The sequence below is a fragment of the Diceros bicornis genome, chromosome 11 (genome assembly GCF_020826845.1).
Source record: "Diceros bicornis minor isolate mBicDic1 chromosome 11, mDicBic1.mat.cur, whole genome shotgun sequence".
Taxonomy (NCBI): domain Eukaryota; kingdom Metazoa; phylum Chordata; class Mammalia; order Perissodactyla; family Rhinocerotidae; genus Diceros; species Diceros bicornis.
Window position 1 is genome coordinate 36,452,349 of NC_080750.1, and position 18,873 is coordinate 36,471,221.

At 42.1% G+C, this 18,873-nt stretch overlaps 1 long non-coding RNA gene across 1 annotated transcript in view; it reads right to left on the bottom strand.

Moving 5' to 3' along the window:
* LOC131411378 (uncharacterized) overlaps window positions 1-18,873 on the bottom strand; it is a 79,679-nt gene that overhangs the window by 25,280 nt on the left and 35,526 nt on the right. The window contains exons 2-3 of the long non-coding RNA XR_009221547.1: window positions 14,914-15,044; window positions 4,350-4,408 (exon numbers count right to left, since the gene is read on the bottom strand). This is a non-coding gene — a long non-coding RNA (uncharacterized LOC131411378). The remainder of the gene's footprint in view (window positions 1-4,349; window positions 4,409-14,913; window positions 15,045-18,873) is intronic.

Consider the following 18,873-nt stretch of genomic DNA (forward strand, 5'->3'; position numbering starts at 1 on the left):
TCAGATCCCCTTTCAAGAGAGAAATTGCTGTAAGGAGTAGTTAACTGACAGCCTCCCACTGCCTTAACTTTGAGATCTACTGAAGCATTCACTCCAAGGCCACACAATCCCCAGGTTCCACCCAGTCAAAGACTAAGCATGGCAGAGGTTCTAGAGCTGGTCCATTCCTGTCCATCATGGGACTCTAATGGGCAATATTTGCCCTGGGGCTCCCCATCAGTTTAGTGGAGACTTCCTCAAAGACGCTCAATTCTTGTGATTATTGTGATGCTACTATCACCAGCTATAGTTCTTGTTGCCATCTGGCTGTTGAGTGATCCAGTCCCACTAAACAATCCCAGGCTGACTGTCTACTTTCTAGAGTCACCTTCAGTACTCTCTATCTTAGACACAGACTTGAGTCTGAGAGTGGGTAGTCTACTTGGGAAATGATCTCAAGAAGCAGAGTAAAGGAGCAGAAGAGAGAAAGGAAAGGGAAATAAGTCAACTCAGGGTAAATTTTTAACTAGTGGGCAATTAGGGCTCCATCCCACTGTGGATTCTCAGAGGAATCATGTAAATGCATCTCAGAATTATTCTCCCAAAGAACGGGAAGCTGCAATATTTATCTTCCAGCTCCCACTCCTCTATGAGTTACTTCCTTTATTACTCCTTTATTACTTTGTCCCCAAGGATGTTAATTCTTCTTGCTCTTAATACTTCCACTAAACCTAAAAAATGCCTAAAAAGCACACGCTTTTTCAAACTCAATCCTCTGGCTCCTTATTCAGGGCTCTTCACTTCCAAAACCAGCCTAATAAAGGGGTAAAGTGTCCACTTCTAGGAAGCAATTTCAAAAAGCCACCAGAAAGCCTCTGTGACTAAGCAATGGACCTGTCCTACAGCTGGGGGATGTCAAAAATAACTTTTCACTCAATGGAAATGAGACTTCAAACACAAAACTCCTTGGAGAGGAAACTGACAGACCCAGCTCAAAGCTTAAACAACCTAGAAGAGATCCTAACAGGGGGCAGGGGGCAGGGGCAGGACTGCATAAGGTACTGGATTCATGAAAGGAGAGAAACGATATCATGGAGAGGACCAAGGGACTACGAAGGAATTGTTAAAGGCTCTGTATTCACTTCCTATGGCTACTATAACAAAATACCACAAACTATGTGGCTTAAAACTACACAATTATCTAGATGCTGGAAGTCCAGATCCACGGTGTCAGCAAGGCTGTTTCCTTCTGGAGGCTCTGAAGAAGAAATGATCCCATGCCTCTCCTAACTTTCATGGTTGCAGGCAATCCTTGATGTTCCTTGGCTGGTAGATCCCTCACTTCATTCTCTGCCTCTGTCTTCACACGGTGTCTTCCCCTTTGTATGTCTGTCTCTGTGTCCAAATTTCTCTCTTCTTATAAGGATACTAGTTACTGGATTAGGGCACAACCTAATCCAGTATGGCCTCACCTTAACTTGATTACATCTCCAAAAATCTTATTTCCAAATAAGGTAACATTCTGAGATTCCTGGTGGACACGGATTTAGGGGGGACACTATTCAACCCATTACAGTCTCCAAAGACAAATAACTAACCACATAGCTCTGTCCTTTTGGCCACATAGACATGTGGCTTCAGAGGGAAAACAGAGTAGCTATTACTACACACTTACCAGGGTTTACATCATCAGATAACTGGATAATCACAGTCTTCCCCAAGCGTGTGCCAGAGCTAAAGTATAGTGGTAAACCATGCCAAGAGCATTCTCTAGTTCTGTGGTTTCTAAACTCCTTTACCCACAGAACCCTTTGTTCAAATGAAATTTTACTAGCTGTATTCAGACAAATAAAATGGATAAAAATTGTTCTGCCTGAAGTGGAGCTGGAAGAACCAGGGTCTTCTCCTCCTGTGTCAGATTACAAGGAAAGGAGCTCTACAGAATTTTACTGGAAATCCATTTATCTACTTTTCTGTTTAGTTCAGGAAGCAATTTATGAGCAGAAGTAACATAGAGCAAAATACGCACATAGGGGCTACAAGAAGAGGTAAAGAGAACAAAAAAATGAATTTAGGAAGGGCTAGAGAGGAGATGGTTATGGCTACTGTGGAGAGCAATAACGAAATGGAGTAACATATGTCAAGGCTTCTAAAATGGAGCTGGGAGGCCATTAAGGAAAAGGGGCTTATGCACACACACCACATCTCTACACAGAGGAAATGTAACTTTGAAACTGTGCTTCACTGTTGTCATCTTGACCTTCTTTCAAGACATATGCTCACTCCCATAGATAAGAACTTTTTGCCTTAGAGATGGCCTTCAACCAATCATGTATAGCCAAGAGGTAACAGTTGTTGCCAGCACCAATCACAAATTTTGCAAAACAACCTGTGTACCTTATCTCTTTTTGCCTTTATAAACTGTTGCCTCCTTTGTCTTTTCTGGAACACGTTTTGGGTTTCTACCTGAATCTGTGTCTCTCAAATTGCAATTCTAATTGCCCAAATAAATATCTGCTATTTGAATTGTAGTGAATTTTTCCTCGATCGACACTACCCTAAGTATTAGGATGCAAAAGGGAGAGAAAAAGTCACAGAATACCAATCTGTGGCCTCGTGGTAATACCAGGGGAGAGGGGAAAAGGATGAAGGGAAAAGGAAGGAAGGACTTCCTTATATAGTGATTTAGAGTAGTAGCTAGTGTTTCTATGGCTCTATTATGGACTCATGGATGAAACTCTAGAGTTTCCTGGGTCAAGTTTGAGGCAATTAGCTACATAGTGCAGGCAAGTTTACACTGAATGACTTCGAGATCTGCTGTTTCCCAAATAAGTGGATAAACAGAAGATTTTAGTCTCCAGACTCATTAATCTAATACCTTCTGTGAGCACTCAGCATGCATAGAAGGCTAAATAAAAGCATTTGATATAAACAAATCAATAATAATTTATATCTTTTGATTTCTCCAATGAGAAATGTTTATATGTGGAGAAAAAAATAAATAAAATGACATTTAAAAGAAGAACCATCCCACCCCACAAACACATAGCACATAAAAAAAAAGTGAGACACTAAGCCATTTGACATGTCTTTAGAGTCTTGACCAAAGGGGGGAAATATCTGTCAAGACGCCAGGGCCTGTGAGTCAATGGGTCAGTTAAGTTTTTCTGAAGTCAGGCTCCCAAGAAAGCAACTTTTATTTGTTGTCTTAAATAGTTTAATAATTTAACCCATTAATTCTCATATCTTATAACTAGCTGAGTGTGATATGGGGCAAAGAGCTAGTGGGGAACAAATCTAATATCAAAATGTTGCTAAGCAGTCTCACAAAAATTTCGTGAAAGACCTGAATAAAGGATATTTTGTGGGGCTGGCCCCGTGGCGTAGCGGTTAAGTGTGCACGCTCCACTGCTGGCATCCCGGGTTTGGATCCCGGGAGCGCACCGACACACCACTTGTCAGGCCATGGTGTGGCTGCATCCCATATAAACTGGAGGAAGATAGGCATAGATGTTAGCCCAGGACCAGTCTTCCTCAGCAAAAAGAGGAGGATTGGCATGGATGTTAGCTCATGGCTGATCTTCCTCACAAAAAAAAAAAAAAATCTTTTAAGGAAAAAAAAAGGATATTTTGTTGAGTGAATGCTGTGCCACCAAATCCACTTCTGTGACTGGTTCTTCTCAATGCAAGGCTCCCCTCTTACAGGGGTTGTCTTAGTCAGCTCAGGCTGCTATAACGAAACACCATACGCTAGATGGCTAAAAGAACAATTACCTCTCAGGGTTCTGGAGGCTGGGAATCCAAGATGAAGGTGCCCCCATACTTCGTGTCTGGTAAGGTTGCTTCCTGCCTTGCAGATGGCCACCTTCTTGCTGTACCTTTGCATGGCGGAGAGAAAGTGGGCTCTTCGTTGTCTTATAAAGGCACTAATTCCATCATGGAGGATCCACCCCAAGGCCTCATCTAAACCTAATTAGCTCCCAAAGGCCCCTCCTTCAAATACCATCACAGGGATTAGGGCTTCAACATATGAATTTGGGGGCCACACAAATATTCAGACCGTAGCAGGGGCTCTTAATCTTTTGCAGGTCATGGACCCCTTTGGAAGTTTAGTGAATAATATTCTTAAATGCATTTTAAAAAGATATAGAGTATATTTCTAGGGAGAATAGAAAAGCTACAACTGGAGGAAGATGGGCACAGATGTTAGCCCAGGACCAGTCTTCCTCAGCAAAAAGAGGAGGATTGGCATGGATGTTAGCTCAGGGCTGGTCCTCCTCACAAAAAATAAATAAATAAAAATAAATAAATAAAATAATATAAAAAAGAAAAGCTACAATATGTTTGTGTATGCACAGACATATACTCACATGTATGACAGTAAACATTACTTGGAGGTGGAATTCTGGTTTAGGGATCAACTCTGCCCCTCAAAAAAAGAAAAACAAGAATAATAAAATACATAGAATTATAAGAACATCAATTCCTTTAAAATATAGTTATCAGAATATATTTTAAAAACAAATTTGTGATAAGGCAATATATGTCTTCTGTATTAACACATTAAATAATAAGATCTAGTGTCAGGTCAAATAACTATCACAATTTCAAAGTAGTGATGAGTGTAGGTGGTATTTTGAGAGATCTGCCAATAACTGTAATATGATGTCAAAATATCTGTGATTTCTATTGGTGACAAAGTCATAGGTACTGCTAACACTACTGTGATGTGTTGCCCACATCCATAATTGAAGGAAATGCTAATTGTCAGTTGGAAGTGAGTGAAAATAAAGCAATTTTTTCCCATCCACGTACTGAGCCCCCCAGATTCAGAACTCCTCCAGGAGGCTCTCTTTGATTTCAAAAGTTCTCCTTTCCTTAGTGCTCACAAGGAGCAACAGACCTGGATAAAGAAACACACCTTCAGAAATCCCTGCTGGTTTTTTTTTGTGTGTGTCTGAGGAAGATCAGCCATGAGCTAGCATCCGATGCCAATCCTCCTTTTTTTTGTTGAGGAAGATTGGCCCTGGGCTAACATCTGTGCCCATCTTCCTCCACTTTATATGGGACGCCACCACAGCATGGCCTGACAAGCGGTGCATGGGTGCACGCCCAGGATCCGGCCCTCCCCGCTAGCAGCGGAGCGCGTGCACTTAACCGCTATGCCACCGGCTGCTGTTATAGTTCCTGCTCATGGCTGTTCTAGTGGAGGTTATTCATATCCCATCTCCGCCACCTTGGCTGCGGCTCAGCACGTCAGGGGCTACCATCCCTGGGGCATGGGGAAGAGGGCTCTTGTCACTAGCATCAGAGATTCAAAATAATGGAGAGGGAACAGAGAGTAGAAATTATCTGGTCTCTACTGGAAAGGCATAGGGCAGGCAGGAAGCTGGGATCCCCATAGGCCACTGCACAACTAACCCAACCAAAGCAAACTCCTAAGTGGGTCAGGCACCCTAGGGTGCTTCATGTGCTGTGTCCAGGAGCCAAACATGTGCATTCGTTCAATAGCTCAGTAATTCACACAAGAAACATGTCAGAGGGCCTACTTAGTGCTAGGCACCGTGCGAGGTGCTGAGAGTGGACGTCCCGGCTCTCGTGGACCTGCAAACCTGGTCTACAAGAGCATGAACAGGCCCAAGAGTCTCTCAGGATGATAAATAAGAAGGAATAGGGAGGCCAGACACTTCATAACCCAGAGGTCCATTTCCCAAATGATGCTCTAAACCCAGGATGCAGTTTGTAAAAAGAGAGAGGCAAGAGAACTAACATTTATTAAGAACCTACTACGTGCCTGGCACTCTACCATAAACACTTTACATTCATTATCCAAGGACATCCTTAGCAAAGAGGAAGATATTGGGTCTCTGAGTGGATACATGGTTTGTTTACCAGTTAGTACACGACTAGCCTTGGTTTTGAATCCAAGTCTGTCTAATTCTAAAGTGCATGATCTTTTTTCAGCACATCATGCATTGCTGACACTGGGCAGGCCTCTTGACCATTTAGAATCAGTTTCCTTATCTGGATATAACAATATTGTGGATCATTTGAGAATATGTATACAAGTGCTCTGTAAGCTATAAAACACTAAACACATGTTACTGTTGTTGTAATTATATGGCAATGTTATTATTATCATCAGAAATTTGGTATACAATAAAATTCCTGAAATCATCGGAAATCCTGGGCACCTAGACAATTCTATAACAAATGAGCCAGAGCAAGGAGGAGGATTATGTCACAGCAATGTGGAAAATAATATATTCTGATTTTTCCTGGTAATTTTGCTTTCTTGTTTAAGGGAATTGGGTCTTTCCTAATAAGGAAAATATTTTGCAAACTAAGTCCCACTTAATTTTTTTTTTTCATAATTTTATTTATTTATTTTTCCCCCAAAGCCCCAGTAGATAGTTGTATGTCATAGTTGCATATCCTTCTAGTTGCTGTATGTGGGACGTGGCCTCATCATGGCCAGACAAGCAATGCGTCGGTGCGCATCCGGGATCCGAACACGGGCTGCCAGCAGCAGAGCGCGCGCACTTAACCACTAAGCCACGGGGCTGGCCCAATCCCACTTAATTTAATATTTAGTTTCTGAGAAGTTATGTAAAGCAAAAGAAAAGTAATAAAATTAATAGTATTCTAAATGTGATAAAGAAGTATCTTATTTAACACTGAAGTGAGATATGTTTTATTTAAGGGGTCAAAATTTCCCACAATTCTTGGGCTCTGTGAAAATAGATGTGCAATATCTTCTCAGATGCAGACTTGCTCTTGATTTTTTTTCCCCAAAAGGTTTCACTGTGCTGGTGTTCAGTGAAGTGGATTTGCTTAAAATAAGATGGTTTGTTTTGTAAATTTTTTTAATATTGCTTTTTCCTGTTTACAAAAATAACACCTGCTCATTACTGGGGGTAAAAAAAAAAAAGAGAGAGAGAAATGCACACAAAAATTAAAATGCCAGAGATAACCGTTGTTAATCTGCTGTATAAACTTTTCAGCCAATTTTTAAACTTTTCAATAAATTCAATATTTTTTTGAACTCTGACTCCTTTTAACAAGCAGTCTCCCTTTAGCAGATTTCGCAACACTGAGTTTCAATACACAGGGCAAAAACATCTTCCCTGGTAAAGGAATATGTTCCAATGATGCAACTACGCACCAACGGTTTAAAAATATAGAAGATCCGCGAACGTATTCTTAAAAAAAGCAGTTAAGAAAAGTTACCATCCAAAACTCAAACTAAAGGAATGTCATTGTGTCAGAAAACACAAAACATACTTGAAGACCTTGGGGCAGAGGAAGGAAAGGATAGAGTTGGTTAAAAGAGACCGAGAGGTTCAGGTGTCCCAGGGATGCCCTGTTTCACGGGGCCTCCAGGTGGCGCTCCTGCAGTCCCCCCCACCACGACCAGCAACAGCCTGGGCCTGGCTCCCCACCCCCATCCCGACTGCAGGGCCGGGGAAAGTAGTGGGAAAGCTATATCCCATTCCTGCAGACCTTGCTTTTTCTCAGTCTGCAAAGCAAAATTGGTATGCAAGTCTTCATGATCCATTGGGTTAAACAAAATGTGATTTCTGGGGACTACAGAGCCCCACATTTTCTCACCAGTTTACTAATGCTGGCATTTCTTTTAACCGGGGCTAAGCCTTTCACCTCAGAAATAGCAATAACGAGATTAAATTCCCAAAGTCTGGCTGCAGTGATACTGCAGCATAAATAAATTTTGACCTAAGCATAATCAGTGGGGGTGGGGAAGCCATTTTGGACTATGTGTGAGGGCAGAGTAACCAGGACAAGAAGAGACTTGAAATGAGGAAGTTCATGAAGAAGACATGATATTTTCTAGAATAAACTTTGTTTACTGTCAGCTGACTGGGAACAAATAAAAGGAGGCAAAATTATTTTTGTCATTCAGTTGCAAACTAAGATGGCTCTGCCATACAAAACTTCAAAGAAGGGGCTGGCCAGGTGGCACAAGCCATTAAGTGTGCGTGCTCCTCTTGGGCCACCCGGGGTTCACAGGCGTGGATGCCAGGCATACCCGATGCACTGCTTGTTAAGCCATGCTGTGGCGGCGTCCCATATAAAGTGGAGGAAGATGGGCACGGATGTTAGCCCAGGGCCAGTCTTCCTCAGCAAAAAGAGGAGGATTGACAACGGATGTTAGCTCAGGGCTGATCTTCCTCACAAAAAAAAAAAATAGAAGAAGAAAAAACAAAACGGTTTTAAAAAAAAAAAACTTCAAAGAATTGTCCCTGTGTGTAACACTGCCAGCCAGCATACAGGCTTCCCTTTATTCCTTCATCAAGAACTCAAGATCTTGGGGTGGGAAGTGATCTTTAAAAATCATCTAATCTGGAGCCGGCCCAGTGGCTTAGCGGTTAAGTGCGAATGCTCCACTACTGGCGGCCCGGGTTCAGATCCGGGGCACGCACTGACACACCGCTTGTCAGGCCGTGCTGAGGCCGCATCCCACATACAGCAACTAGAAGGACGTGCAACTATAACATACAACTATCTACTGGGGCTTTGGGGAAAAAAAGGAGGAGGATTAGCAATAGATGTTAGCTCAGAGCCGGTCTTCCTCAGGAAAAAGAGGAGGATTAGCATGGATGTTAGCTCAGGGCGGATCTTCCTCACAAAAAAAAAAAAATCATCTAATCTGATCTCCTCATTTTCAGAAGAGGAAACCAAGGTTCCCCAGCCCTTATTGCAATCTTGATTTTATTCTGCTAATAGTCTCTTTGTGCTAATTTCAACATTAAAAGCCTTCACACATACACTAATGGGATTTACCAACATAGTAAAATGTTGGTAAATGACTTACATTTGTTTTTACTCAAGACAGTGTTGTTGCCCTCTGTTTCCCTATAATAGCTATACTATGACACTAAAGAATTAATAGTGGATCTAAAAGATAGAGTGACTGTCATGGTTAATTCCATGTGTCAACATAAAATTTGCCTGGGCCACAAGGTGCCCAGATATTTGGTCAAACATTATTCTGGGTGTTTCTGTGAGGATGTTTTGGGATGAGACTAATATTTAAATCAGTAGGCTGAATAAAGCAGATTGCCCTCCCTAATGTGGGTGGGCCTTGTCCAATCAGTTGAAGGCCTGAATAGAACAAAAAGACTATCTGTCCCCCAAGTAAGAAAAGAATTTCTGATTGACAGCCTTCAAATTGGGACCTCAGTTTTTTTCCTGCCTTTACATTCAAACTGAAACATAGCTCTTCCTGGGTCTCCAGCCTGCCGGCCTTTGGACTAGAACTACACCATTGCTTCTCCCGGCCTCAGGTCTTCAGACTCAGACTAGAACTAAACCATTGGCTCTCCTGGGTCTCCAGCTTGTGAACTCACCCCGCAGATCTTGGGACTTATCAGCCTCCATAATCATGTGAGCCAATTCCTTATAATAAATATCTTTATACATGTATGTTCTATTTCTCTGGAGAATCCTGTCTATTACAGTGACGTTTCCTAATGTTCAGATGTTGTGTCTCTCATGTGCCTCAAAATACACTTTCAAGGTAATTTTATGAGCTTTTGCCCAGCTGCAAATATAAACCATTCGGTACCACCATCGTAGTGCAGATACATTAAAGAACAAAGGAGCAGAATGAATATGAACTCCCAAATGTCATTGCTAAAATGAGTACTATAATATTCTGATTGTCTTACGTTGATTAACTGGGAAATTCATAGGTTGAGTTCCTGGAATGGTAAAATTCTATTACTAGATCAGAAGTCCTCTGGGAAAGCAGGTCAGCTTGAGAGTGGCCAGAGTGGCTGGCCAAGGAAAGGAAAAAAAAAAAAAATGAAGAGTCTCATAAAAATAGCAATTACTAGGGGGCCAGCCCAGTGGCGCAGCGGTTAGGTGCGCATGCTCTGCTTTGGCAGCCCAGGGTTCGTAGGTTCGGATCCCGGGTGCGCACTGATGCACCGCTTGTTAAGCCATGCTGTGGCAGTGACCCATATAAAGTAGAGGAAGATGGGCATGGATATTAGCCCAGGGCCAGTCTTCCTCAAAGAAAAAAGGGGAGGATTGGCATCAGATGTTAGCTCAGGGCTAGTCCTCCTCACAAAAAAATAATAATAATAATAGCAATTACTAGCACTTATTTGGTGTCTACTATACGCCAGGCACTTTGCAATCATTCATTCATCCAACAGATATTACTGAGCACTTTCTATATGCCAGACGTTGTTCAAGGTGCTGGGGATACAGCAATGTAAAAACAGACTTGATTTCCTGCTCCCGTGGATCTTACAGTTTAGAGAAGGGAGATAGACAAGTAACAAATGTTATGGAGAAAAATAAAGCAGGGAGAAGGGAAGAGGTTATAATTTTCAATAGGGTTGTCAGAGAAGGCATTACCAAAGAAGGTGACTTTTGAGAATAGACCTGAATGAAAGAGATGTGGAAGCAAGTTATACAGGGAGACGTTTTTCAGGCACGGAATTAGCAAGTGCAAAGGGCCTGAGGCAGGTGAGTGTTTTTATGCTCAAAGAACATCAAGAAAGCTAGTGGAGCTAGAGCAGAGTTAATAAGGGAAGAGTAGTAGTAGATAGGTCAAAGAAATAACAATGATCCAGATCATGCAGAGTCTTGAGTGTCTGTGAGATAAATATTAATAATGGTATAAGCAAGATAACTGAGATTCAGAGTGGTTTCTAATTTTCCCACAATAACTTAGCTAGTAAATGGTGGAGACTGGCATAGACCTAGGTATATCTGGGTCTAAAGCCCTTACTCTTTCCACTTCATTGTATTATCTTTCTGCAGAGAAAGCTTAGAGCCTGTCCAATTGTTCTGTGTATTCCTAGTATAGTACTTGCAGTAAATATTTGCCTTTTTTTGTACTACACAGCATATCACACATCCTTCCTATTTGGAGGGATTTCCCCATCGTGTGAGTTTTGGCTTGCCATAGTAAAACCAAATGACCAGACAGTCATTCTCCCTAGCCCATGGCAGCTGGAGTGAGAACATGGGACCTGGGCCAACTTGATGCCTCTGCCCTAGACTTTGAATCTTGAGGGTGTAGCCCAAAGAGGCAGGGTCAGGTGACCATATGGGGCATCTAGCAATGCTAGTGGCAAGTGTCCAGCAGAGGCAGTGGCAGCAGTAGCACGCTGACCAGAAGTGCCTACAGTAGGACCTTGGCTATATTCCTGATTCCTCCCATTTTCTCAGCCTGGTTTCATCATTGCCAACAATTTTGCAAGCCAAAAGAGATGAGGGAGCATCTTCTTCAGCTTCAATTATGTACTCCTGTTGGGAAAAATTATGTAAGACTTTGGAATGGAAAAAAAAAAAAAGATTATTGAGCGTCCTGTTTAATATACTCTTCCTGTTTTCTCTGACTTTTATTGTTTCTGAGCTAGTTTACAACCCTTTACAGGTTTCCCTCACTATCTGAAAGTTCATTTTATGCCACTTCGCTTTTCCAAAAGACCTACAGTAGTACCTGCTTTCACTAATGGAAAGAAATCCGAAGAGGATTTTCTCTTTTACGAAAAAAGTCATAAAGCAAAAGCAGCGTTCAGCGTTGTTTTGCAGCAAGCCATTATAGAGACTAAGCGGTCAAGCATAGTCTTTCAAGCTTTCCACGTCAACCACAGCAGACCACAAACCTCGACCTTCGACATTGAGGCAGGCAGGCATAGAAGGTGTAGACATTAGCGATCTGCCTGCCTGATAGCTTCAGATGATGATGAGATGTTAATAGATGACCCTCTTCCTCTCTCTCCCACATCCCAACCTCCTGTACCTCCCACCACCCCAACCTCTGACAACTCAGCCGAACACCCCAGCATCATCACCACCACCTCTCAGCCTTCCTGTGTGCTCACTGTCTTCCCCATGCTGGTAACGGAAACTACACTGTGCATACATTGTTTCTACTGTATATAGGTTGTGTATTTATCATATAATGCCTGCTTTTACTATATGTTAGCGTTATTTTAGGTTTTACATGTTATTTGGTGTGATTTGGTAGGTTATTTTTTGGGTCTGGGAATGCTCAAAAATTTTTCCCATATAAATTAACAGTGATTGCTTCTTCACTTGACGCCATTTTGGCTTACGAAAGGTTTCACAGGAACACTCTACTCTCGGATAGTGGGGGAAACCTATAATTTGTAGAGAGCTGAAAATAATACAAATGATTCTCATCCATACAAATGCAAATTAATTATATCAGATAGCATGCAATTGATTATTGTCTGTGGATAGAACCATGTTACATGTGTTCATAAATTCATTTTAGCATTCCTTATTTTCCTAGGCAGTCATGTATCGTTTAACGATGAGGATACATTCTGAGAAATGCATTGTTAGGCTATTTCGCCATTGTGCAAACATCATAGAGTGTGCTTACACAAACCTAGATGGGATAACCTACCACACACCTAGGCTATATGGTACTAATCTTATGGGACCACCATCGTATATACAGTTCATCATTGACCGAAATGTCATTGTGCAGCTCATGACTGTACAAGTTTGTGGTACTTCAAATTCTCCTTTCAACCAGTTCTAACTTATCAAGTCTCCTCAATAATTAATGAGTTAAATAAAATTTATGCCGTGTCACATTTATTTGTTAATTCATTTCGGCATTCCTTATCTGCCTATAATTATATGTGTGGTACTTTGTATTCTTTCACCAGTACATCTTACTGGTTCCCTCAACAATTAATGAGTTAAACAAAATCTATGATGTATGTTCATCTTATATTTTTATCAGAGGCATGATTTTGCAACTTAAAAATATTATTCTCTAACAATAATGAACAGGAAAATCACATCACTGTCCTGTCTTTAGCTCAGAGCTCTTCCTGTCTGACTTCCACCCACCGTACACAGCCATCAACTCATGAGGCAGGCGGCCCAGGTGCCGATCTTAGCTCTGACCCTAACCAATTTGTTAATTCACATAGCCTCCCGGGACTTCAGTTCCTTCATCTTTGAAACAAAGAGGATGGATTCAATATTCTTGAAGCTCCAACTCAGCTTTAACTTCTTATGATTGATTGTGTCACATATCATTATGTTTTCTCACCGCTATCCTTTATGAGTTACTCGAACCTTTTCCCAGATACTGCTGTATTTATATTCTTTATTTCACTTTCCGCCACAGCAGGCCCTATTTTCCTTCTCTTACTTTCTCAAGGTTCAATTCTTCTGTATTCAGCTTCCTGTCTCCCCACATCCCAAATACACACACATATACAAATACAAACCTCTTTGTGGAAACCAAAAGACTATAACAAATTTGTAGCTATTATAGGATTACATGGAAGAAACAAGTGGTTTCCACTCTGCTTTGCCCTTAATCCCTCCAAAAAAACTACCTCAAAACAAAACAAATAAGTGCTTCATTAAAAAACTACTTGAACAAACAAACCACTTTGATCTCACTGTTCAGTTTAACCCAGAGGTAGATAATAATAGCACAAGTAATGAGCTTTCTTTTTTCTCCACCATCTCCTTTTCCAGAACCACACTCAGGCCTCTCCAGCTGGGTTAGGAGAATGCACTTTCTGAGGATCATGCTGTATGTAGTCTGCATAGCCGACTGCTCAGGCCTGAGTAGCAGGACTCAGGAGTTCCTGATTCTTTCCCTGCACTTCTTCACGCAACACAGCCAGAGTCCTCAAGATCAGTCACCCTCAGGGAATCTGCGCTTACAGTATGCTTTTGTGTATATTTTTCTACTGAGTTCAGTTCAGAATACAGATGGTATCTTTTCTATCTAAAGAAGAGACCTAGTAAGAAAGCCAAATTAGATTCTCTCAAGAGTTGTTTCTAACATTAATTGCTGGCCAGTGTGATGTGATTTCTAAGCTTTCTTACAGCTCATAAAATGTCGTGGGGTGTTTGGAAGTTGAAAGAATTGTGCCAAACAAAGAAGGCAAGAGGAACTTCCAGGCCAAGGAAATGCATGTGCAAAGCATGGACTCTTCAAAGGACCCCAGTGTTCCGGGCACGGGGAGTAAGTAGTTCAGTGTGGCTGCTGCAAAGATGCTGTGTAGGGCGGGGGAGGGAGAAAGAGAGAGGATCAGGAGGAGGCAAGCCTGCAAAGATAAGTGAGAGCCTGACTGCAAGGGCCAAACTGCCCCCCGCCCTGCCAGGAAGCTCACAAGAGGAGAACTCTGTCAGATCTGCTTCTTTGTAATTCAACAAAACATGATGTGACTTTTGAAATTTCTCCTTTGAGGTACTCCTTCCAACTAATAGCATTTCCTCACAGACAAATACCAGGAAGTCATTTGACCCTAATGTTTGCTGAAAAATACAACTACGGAAAATGGATGTGTTGCTGGGGTGTTTTGCTTTTCTCCATGCAAACATATGGGAGTGATAATGTTTCCCTCCCTACATCACACACTCTCTCCATTATCAAGAAGTCATTGAGCAATCATCAGAAGTAAACATGCATAGTTGCAATAACTCCAGATACTTTATGGTACATTAATGACTCAGGAATTTGGGTCTAAGAACATGATCATTCTCCATTAAAGAAGTTCAAGTACATATTCCCTTTGATTTTGGTCTCCTGAGGGACGTATGGACGGGTGATGCTTCAGTCACCTTGCTTATTGGCTAGCCCTGGGCTCTCTGCAGGAACATTCCTCCCCATGCCTGGTGAACTTATGGTGAGGAGAGGCCTGGAAAGACGGGCTGCCATTTTGGTAAACTCACGTGGTTGCCTGAATCTAAGCTCTCCTGCTCCAAAGCACAACCAGCCCTGAACAAATGAAAGACAGTAGGTTTTCTTTCAGCCCACTCGCATCTCATGCACAGCTTCATTCTTGTTCTGTCCCTTCCCCACTGAGACAGACCAGGTGTCTTAGTCAGCTCAGGCTGCCATAACAAAACACCATAGACTGGGTAGCTTAACAGGAATTTATTTCTTACAGTTCTGGAGAACGAAAGCCAAGATCAAGGTGCTAGCAGGGTCAGTGTCTGGTGAGAGCTGTCTTTCCTTGGGTTGCAGACAGCGGCTTTCTGCTGCATCCTCACATGGCCTTTCCTCTTTGCTAGCTAGCCTGTAAAAAGAGAAAGAAATTTTTCTCTCCAAATACTATCCCATTGGAGGTGACAAGAGATTTTCACATATTGAGGTACATGGGGTAACTATTCGGGTTCAAAATTGATTCGGCTTGAACTAAAGAAGCCTGACTTATGGCCTACCAAACATACATTGTACATCTGCTTTAATCATTAAAGTAAAGAATGCACTCTCTTGGGCCAGCCCTGTGGCTTAGCGGTTAAGTGCGCGCGCTCCGCTACTGGCGGCCCGGGTTCGGATCCTGGGCGCGCACCCACGCACCGCTTCTCCGGCCATGCTGAGGCCGCGGCCCACATACAGCAACTAGAAGGATGTGCAACTATGACATACAACTATCTACTGGGGCTTTGGGGAAGGAAAAAAAGGAGGAGGATTGGCAATAGATGTTAGCTCAGAGCTGGTCTTCCTCAGCAAAAAGAGGAGGATTAGCATGGATGTTAGCTCAGGGCTGATCTTCCTCACAATAAATAAATACATACATACATACATACATAAATAGAATGCACTCTCTTAAGATAAGAATGCATACTTCCCTTCCTATGCCCTATTGGTAACACCCGCCCTGTACTAGTCCTTTTCCCAAAATCAGAGTCATGCTGACCTGCTAATTTGCAACTAAATACCTCTTTGAAACTTTAAAAATGTATCCTGGGTGTGTTTAGTGTATGTTCTTTGTTCTAAAAAGATATAAGACTGTACTGAAAACCATGCTTCTCTGGAAGGCTTTCTAAGGCCTTCCTGAGTTATAATCCCCAGTCCAGCTCAAGTAAAGTCACCTTATTTCTCTTATCTATAGAATGGTTATTGGTTATTTTGCATCGACAGAGGTTAAGCCTTCAACATATGAATTTGGGGGGGACACAAACATTTAGTCCATAACATTCTGACCCTGGCCCCCAAAATCCATGTCTTTCTTGCATGCAAAATACATTCATTCCATCCCAACAGTCCCATAAATCTTAACTCATTCCAGCATCAACTCTAAAGTCTAAAGTCCAAAGTCTCATTTAAATATTATCTAAATCAAATATGGATGAAACTTGAGAGATGACTCATCCTGAGGCAAAATTCCTCTCCAACTGCAAATGTGTGAAACCAGACAAGTTACGTGCTTCCAAGATACAACGGTAGTGATACTGAACCTCTTAATCTCAAGTTTGTGTGCACAGTAAGCCAAACACTGGGACATCGATGCTTGGAGATGGAGAAAGGTTTATTCAAATTGGCCAAGACAAGAAGGCAGGAGCATGGACTCTCTCAAGTCTGCCTTAATAAGAGAAAAAGGCAGGGGTTTTTATAGAGCTAAGGGGTGTGGCAGGGATAGTTTCGGAGAAACAAAGGGGTAAGGCGTGTTTCTTTCACTCCCATAAGCCCTTGGGCAATCTGACTTCTGGGCATCAGCGGCAGCTGGGGACTGGTTATCTGGTGATCCTTGAAGGCATTCTTTCTTCTGTAAAACAAGCTCCTAAATCCTTGTGACCCTTGAGTTACCCCTCAGGTTAAATAGGAAAACAGCAAACTGACAAGATTAACTACTTTTCATAGCAAGGTCGAAAGGTAATCTTATTGAATATTTACAGTAACCCTCAGGTTACTCAGTAAACTGAAGACTGTAACCTCAGGCTTCAGTAGGACAGGCATAGGATAGACATTCCCATTCCATGAGGGAGAAATAGGAAAGGAAAAGGAGGCAGTTCCTAAGCAAGTTCAAAACCTAGCAAGGCAAATTCTATCAGATCTTAAGGCTCAAGAAAAATCTTCTTTGGTTTGATGTTCTGTCTCCAGGACCCACTGGGGCAGCAGTCCCACCTCCAAGACCTTGCTGTACAGAGGTTGTGCCCCCAAGGCTCTGGGGGTCCGGGGGCCTAAGGTTCCACAGGGTAGCCCCACTCCTGAGGTACTGGGTGGGATCTTCCTGGTCCACAGAAACAGAAGAGGTGGCCCTGCCCTTTGAAACTGAGGAGGAAACAGCCTTGACCCCTGGGCCTGTGGTGGAAGTGGCAGTCCTGATGATCTCTGAATGTCTTCAGGATCATTCTTCCTTTTTTTTTGAAGAATAGCACTTGTTTGCAGCCAAATAGCACTATGGCCCTGTCTTGTGCAATCCAAGAAGTCCAACAGCTTTTCTTCATTTCATCCTATCTCTGTTAGTGTTTTTTTTTTTTTTGGTCAGGAAGATTGGCCCTGAGCTAACATCTGTGCCGATCTTCCTCTATTTTTGTATGTGGGATTCTGCCACAGCATGGCTTGACGAGCAGTGTGTAGGTCCACGCCCAGGATCCAAATCCGCAAACCCCAGGCCACCAAAGTGGAGTGCATGAACTTAACCACTACACAACTAGGCCAGTCCCAAACTGGTAGTGTTTCTGTTGTTATAATCCCATAAACTTTTATTGAGTGATAGTGCAGCCACACCCTTGGTATTCTCTTCAGAACATGCTTTCTTATTTTTTGCAATATGGACAGATCTTCAAGTTCTAGTTCGTTTTTGCTTAACAATTCCTTCTTCGATTCATCTCTCTCTTCTTTTATTTTACAATAAACAGTCAGGAGGAATCAAGCCTCTCCTCCAACACTTTGCTTAGAAATCTCCTCAGCTAAATATCCACTCTCATCGCTCAAAACTTCTGCCTTCCACAAAACACTAGAATGCAGTTCAGCAAAGTTCTTTGCCCGGTTAAACAAGGAATGTCTTCCCTCCAGTTTCTAATAACATGTTCCTCCTTTCAATCTGAGACTTCACCAGAATTACCCTTAATGTCCATATTTTTAGCATGTACCTCAAAACTCTTCCAGCCTCTATCCACTATTCCATTACCCAATCCCAAAACTGCTTCCACATTTTTAGGTACTTGTTACAGTAGCATCCCACTTCTCAGTACCAAAATCTGGGTTCTGCAGAGAAACAGAACAAATAGGATATATATATAAATATTTATATATATATATATATAATTTATTTTTTTATTATGAGGAATTGGCTCACACAGTTATGAAGACTGAGAAGTCCCAAGATCTGCAGTCAGCAAGCTGGAGACCCAGGAGAGCCAATGGTCTAGGTTCCAATCTGAGTCCAAGTCCAAAGGCAGAAGAAGACCCATGTCCCAGCTCAAAATTAGTCAGGCTGAGAGAAAGAATTCTTTCCTGCTCAGCCTTTTTATCCTATTTAGGCCTTCAACAGATTGGATGAGACCCACTGGCATTGGGGAGAGCAATCTGCTTCACTCAGTCTACTGATTCATATGTTAACCTCGTTCAGAAACATCCTCACAGACACACCCAGAAATAATGTTTAACCCAATATCTAAGCACCCTGTGGCTGGATCAAGTTGACACATAAAATTAACCTGGTCAAGGGGCTGGCCTGGTGACTTAGTGGTTAAATTCACACACTCTACTTCGGCGGCTCTGGGGTTCACGGGTTCAGATCCCAGGCATGGACCTACACACCACTCATCAAGCCACGCTGTGGCGCTGTGGCGGCGTCCCACATACAAAATAGAGGAAGATTGGCCACAGATGTTAGCTCAGAGCCAATCTTCCTCATCAAAAAAAAAATTAACCTGATCAATCTACTTTGACCAGCTTTCTTGACTTTTCCTCACGTTTAAACTTAGCTTCACCTGTTTATCACAATCTTTTGTTTTGCCAATAATCAGAGCCTTGCTAAGAGACTGCTGGATTGCCCTAAAAATCACTAAGATATCGATGAGTGCAAATGACTTAACAATTCTTCTCCTTATTTGCATGTAATCTGCAGTTTACCTAAGGAAGCAAACAATTTTTTATTGTGGTAAAATAATAGA